Genomic DNA, 6,000 nt, shown 5'->3' with positions numbered 1-6,000 from the left:
TCTTTTCTTTTTTCTTTCTTTCCTTCTTCCTCCTTCCCTTTCATTCCCTTCCCTTTTCTTCTTTCTTTCTTTCTTTCTTTTTCCCTTCCTTCCTTCCTTCCTTCCTTCCTTCCTTCCTCTCTTTCTTTCTTTAGAACATTTAAGTTGGGGCCAAGTCCCAAGGCTACCATTTTGGGGAACCCCCACAGGTACAGGGGAGCTGCCAGCCTCCCATCCCCCCACGAGGATAGAACCAGCCATGCAGAGGCTGCTGGGAACAGTGCTCCAAGCAGAGAGGGCAAGGCCAGTGGCAGAAGGGCAGAGTGTGGCTGGAGGATGTGTGCGAGGGGGGCGGGGTGCTGTGAGATCCGGGCTCTAACTGGGCAGCCAGTGTTTCTGGAATGCAGCCCCCTTGTCTGAGGACTGGGGACAATAGTCGTCCTTACTGAAGGTGGTTATGAAAAAAAAAATGACATGATTCATTCCTGCTACATGGTGCTCACTCCATAAAGGCCAACGGTTACTGTTATTGGTGGTTTCACTGTTGCTGCTGTCTTTGGGACTTTGGGGCCCTTTCTTATTCTCAGCAGAACCACTGTCGTCTCTCTCCACTGGTTTGATAAGCTGTGAAGAGGGCCTCAGGAATGAACCTTGAAACATCGTGCTGAGTGAGGAAGGCCAGTCCCAAAATCCCACATGATGTGTGATCCCATTGACATGAAACGTCCAGAAGACCCAAATCCATAGAGACAGAAGGCAGATTAGTGGTTGCCAGGGGCTGGTGGTGGGGTGGGGGATGGACGGTGACTGCTCATGGGAATGAGCTCTCCTTTCGGAGTGATGAAAATATTCTAGAATTAGGTTATGGTGACAGCACAACTCTGTCAATATACTAAAAACTATTGAATTGTACATTTGAAATGGGTGAACTTTATGGGAAGTATATCTTTTTTTTTTTAATGTTTATTTTTAAGAGAGAGAGGCAGAGCGTGAGCAGGGGAGGGGCAGAGAGAGGGGGAGACACAGAACTCAAAGCAGGCTCCAGGCTCTGAGCTGTCAGCACGGAGCCCGACACGGGGCTTGAACTCAAGGATCATGAGATCACGACCTGAGCCAAAGGTGGAGTCTTAACTGACGAGCCACCCAGGCGCCCCGGGAAGTATATCTTGATAAACCGTTAAAAAAAAAAAAAAAGGAAAGGAATGGAAAGAGTCCCATGGAAGAGGTAGAGGGTGGTGAGGCCTGGAGTCTGCCCCCTAGAGCTGAAGTCCATTGGAGACAAGGCAGGTGACACTGGAGAGGTAGGAATGACACCCCCCGGCTCACAGGGCAGCAGGGGCTGAGGACCCAGGGTGGGGTGGGACATGGGCCTGGGGGGCCAGGACAGCGAAGCAGCCTTGGCAGCTTTGCATGGAAACATCTCCTCCTGCAAACCGGCCCCTGGGAGCTGCTTCCTCCCACTCCCAGGCCACCTGGCCCCTGTGTCACACCCAGGAGGCCCCCCACCTGCACTATGGGAAACAGGTGCCCTTTATGGACCACTGAATACATCCTGGACATAGAGCTGACCTTCCACCCTCAGTTCTGGTCCCCACTGGTGCCCTGTGAGGTGAGTTCTGCTGTCAGAGGTTCTGGAACTCGCCTGTTTAGAACTGATTTCCCTAAACGTTGTGGACCCTCAAGGGCTGGGCCAGTCTGGTTCCATCTTTAAGTACCTGGTTCACTGGCCTAGTGGGTGGTGACCTTGGATGCTTGGTGAGAGAAGAAGGAGAAGACGTGCTCGCCTCACCCGAGGGCTGACTGCACCTGCCCACCTGACCCAGGGGGTCTTGTCCCTGCCTACCTCAACTGGCCCAGACATGCCATTGGCCCGGTGGCTGTCTTGGGCTCTGTCCCCTGCAGACCCAATGTCCTGCAGGGCTGGGTGAGTCCCCACAGAGAGCAGAGGATGCTTACAGCCAGTTGCCTCCTGGCCCAGGGTGTGTCCGGAACATTCCTGGCACCGAGCTGGCATCTTCCCCAGGACAGAAGTGGCCGGCGGAGCTGAGACGGGCCAGGGCGTTTACTGTGGCGCTTTTATTTCCAGCCTGTTTGCCCAGAAGGCAGAACCAGCCAGGGCGCCCATTTTGGGGGTGAATTGTCTGGCCGTCAGTTTTCTCACCCGCCAGACCTCAGAGCTGGCCAGAGTACCGTCTGAGGCTGGTCCCTGCTCTCATCTCACTGGGGCCTCCAAGAATGAGTGGTTGGGCCGTGGTGGCAGCCCAAGGGACATAAAAGCCTGGGGGTGTCTGACTCCCTGCCCTGCCCAGGGCTCTGGGCTGTAGATGGTGCCTCTACCCTCCTCCCAGCACAGGCACACGCATCCCAGGATCACTCTTTCCATCGGTGCACGGGCCCCCGGGGAGGTGGGGGTTCATTTGGAGTCACAGCCACTCAGCTGAGGGACCCCCCGGGCGGGGCTTCACGATGTCGACGCACCTGGACAGGACCTATGAGACCAGAAAGAGCTGTGTGGAAAAAAAAAATGGGGCGCCTGGGTGGCTCAGTTGGCTAAGCATCTGACTTCAACTCAGGTCATGATCTCACGGTTCGTGGGTTCGAGCCCTGCGTCGGGCTCTGTGCTGACAGCTCGGAGCCTGGAGCCTGCTTCGGATTCTGGGTCTCCCTCTCCCTCTGTTCCTCCCCCACTTGTGCTCTCTCGCTCTCTCTCTCTCACAAAAATAAAGATTAAAAAAAATAAAAAAAAAAAAGAAAGAAAGAGCTGTGTGGGTGCAGAGGCCACATCAGTGAGTGATCTCCTGAGGGTGGCCTGCGGGGGTGAGGGGGAGGTGTCTGGGGTCTGTCCCAGGGACAACGGGACAGCTGATGGGCAAGCTGGGGCCTGAAGATCATAGCCTTTGCCCTGAGGTGAAAACCTAGAAGTTGGGGTCTCAGGGAAGTGGTTCTGGGGATGTCCGACCGGAAGTTTCTGCTATCAAGTCTGGAGTAGCGAGGCTGGTGCGTGTTCCCAGAGTGTGGGCCGGAGTCAGCTGCAGGCCGCCAAGACCACAGGTGACCTGAGAGCTGAAAGGTTGGCTATGCCTGACCCCGGGGATTGTCTGCCCATCGTTGCCTCGCCAGGGCCTGCAGCCCACGGGTGGGGACCCAGGATGGCTTGAGATCTGGGTTCCTGCACCCCAAGAGGGCCCACCGCAGCTAGACTCACCCCTCCCTGGTTCCCCATGCTCCTTGCAGTGGGCACGAGCTGCTTCCTGTCGGCAGGATGCTCTGTGACATTGCTGTGGCCAGGGCAGCATCCGGGGACTGCTGGCTTCTCCCCAACCCAGAGCAGGCTGAGTCCAACAACGCACTTCAGGCCCGTGATCCCACGCGGCAGGGTTCTGAGACACCTCTCCCTCCTCTGAAAGTCCTCGCCCTGTGGCCCAGTCTCGTGCCGTAGCTCTTGAATCCAGAAAAAAATGCATGTTTCTGTTTTTATAAACAGATTTATTGAGACACAGCCAGCACACAATAAACTGCACACATCTATGTAAAGTATCGGATTGGCTAAGTTTTGACATATGTACTTGCCCGTGAAACCGTCACCGCGGTCGAGATCCTGAACACAACCAGTGCCTCCCCCCCTCCCCCAAAGGTCCTTGGGACCTAAAAGCAAACTTCTGTTTCCTGTACTCTTCTCACAGTACTTCTGACACCGAACGTGGGTTTTCCACACCGAGCAATTATTATAATTATTAATTTTTAAAGCAGACTTCATGCCCAGTGCGAGGCCCAACACGGGGCTTGAACTCGCAACCCTGAGATCGAGACCTGAGCTGACATCAAGAGTTGGGCGCTTACCGCACTGAGCCACCCAGGCGCCCCCACCCTGGGCAATTCTGACACCACCCGGAGATCGCACAGACCCCACAGGTGAGAGCCTTCCTTGGTCCCACAAGACGGCCCCCACTTCCGACTCCAGCTACAAATCCGGGTCTCCAGGACTTCTGACAGACTGGCTACAAATCAGGGGGGTCCAATGACCCCCTTTTGGGATTCCATCATCTGCTAGATCTGTTCATAGAACTCAGAAAAGCGCTTTACTTACTGTCACCAGTTTACTGTAAAGGATGCCACTCGGGAACAGCCAGAGGAAGCGATGCCTAGGGCAGGGGATGTGGGAAGGGGTATGGGGTTTCCATGCCCTCCCCGGGTGCGCCCCCCACCAGCACCTCCACGTGTTCACCAGACCAGAAGCTCTTCGAGCCCCGGACTTTTGGGTGTTCACAGAGGCTTCAAGACATAGTCATGATTCACGCCATCATTGGCCATCGGTGATTATTTCCAGCCCCTCCTGCCTCTTTGGAATCTAATCACATAGTTGGTCCCCTGACAGCCAGCCCCCGTCCTTAGCTGTGTTCCAAAAGTCATCCCGTTCACAGAAAGTTGGGTGTCGTTGAAAGGGTTTGTCGTGAATAACCAAAGACCCTCCTACTTCAGAAACGGGGGACAGAAAGTAAATAGTACAAAAGATGCTTCTATCGCTCATCGCTTAGGACAAGGGTTTTAGGAGCTCTGTGCTGGAAACCAGAACAAACACCAAATATGGTTTCTTGTTGCATCACGATAACAAGAACAATAGTTCTAATCCGTCCTGCCTGCCCCTCCCTCTCTTTCTCAAGCAGCCACTGGTCTGCTTTGGGCCACTCTAGATTAGTGTGCATTTTCTAGAATTTTCTATAAGCGGAACTGTGCAATGTGTGCTCTTTTTTGTTTGTCTTCTTTCACTTAGCACCACATTATCGAGATCCATCAACGTTGTTGCCCCATCAGTATTGCTTCCTTTTTCAAATTGCTTCATGGTATTGTTCCACGGGATGAACGCGATTCCTTTCTATCAGGCGCTTTCTGTAGGTCAGGTACTGTCCCAGTGAGTCTAATCTCCAACTTCAGGTTTTGGTTTTTTAAAAATTTTTAATCTTTACTTATTTTTGAGAGAGAGAGAGAGAGAGAGAGAGTGAGACAGTGCAATCTTTTTTTTTTTTTTTTTTTTTTTTAACGTTTATTTATTTTTGAGACAGAGAGAGACAGAGCATGAACGGGGGAGGGTCAGAGAGAGAGGGAGACACAGAATCGGAAACAGGCTCCAGGCTCCGAGCGATCAGCCCAGAGCCCGACGCGGGGCTCGAACTCACGGACTGCAAGATCGTGACCTGAGCTGAAGTCGGACGCTTAACCGACTGCACCACCCAGGCGCCCCGAGACAGTGCAATCTTTATTTTTGAGAGAGAGAGAGAGAGAGTGAGAGCACAAGCAGGGGAGGGGCAAGAGAGAGAGGGAGACACAGAATCTGAAGCAGGCTCCAGACCCTAGAGCTGTCAGCACAGAGCCCAACACGGGACTTGAACTCACAAACTGTGAGATTATGACCTAAGCTGAAGTGGGACACTTAACGGACTGAGCCACCCAGGAACCCCTGAAATTAACCATTTTAAAGGGAACAATTTAGCACTTGGGTGGCTCAGTCAGTTGAGCCTCTGATTTTGGCTCAGGTCATGATCTCGTGGCTTGTGGGTTTGAGCCCTGCGTCGGGCTCTGTGCTGACAGCTCAGGGCCTGGAGCCTGCTTCGGATTCTGTGTCTCCCTCTCTCTCTGCTCCTCTCCTGCTCATGTTCTCTCTCTCTCTCTCTCTCTCTCTCTCTCTCTCTCAAAAATAAATAAACATTTAAAAAATTCAAAGGGAACAATTCATTTGTATATTCAAGATGTTGGGCAACTATTACCTCTGTCTAGTTATATAGAACATTTTTATCACCCCTGAAAGAAACCCGTACCCATTAGCAGTCACTCCTTATTCCTCCTTGAGTCCTGAAAGTAGCCAGCAATCAGATTTCCAGTGTGACCCCCCCGCCCCCACCCAGATCTGTCCCTGTTGCAAAGGCCAAGGGGAAGAAATGCACCCGCCTGCCCCTCCCTGGCAGGGTACCCTGTGCGGAGGGTACCCTGTGCTGGCGAGCAGTGGAAGAATGTGCCCAGGCTCTC

Source organism: Lynx rufus, unplaced genomic scaffold, assembly GCF_022079265.1.
Source record: "Lynx rufus isolate CCGP_SWC_20201006 ecotype Redwood Valley unplaced genomic scaffold, mLynRuf1.p SCAF_4, whole genome shotgun sequence".
Classification (NCBI taxonomy): domain Eukaryota; kingdom Metazoa; phylum Chordata; class Mammalia; order Carnivora; family Felidae; genus Lynx; species Lynx rufus.
The sequence above is the reverse complement of the archived record's forward strand: the minus strand, read 5'-3'. Positions refer to the sequence as shown.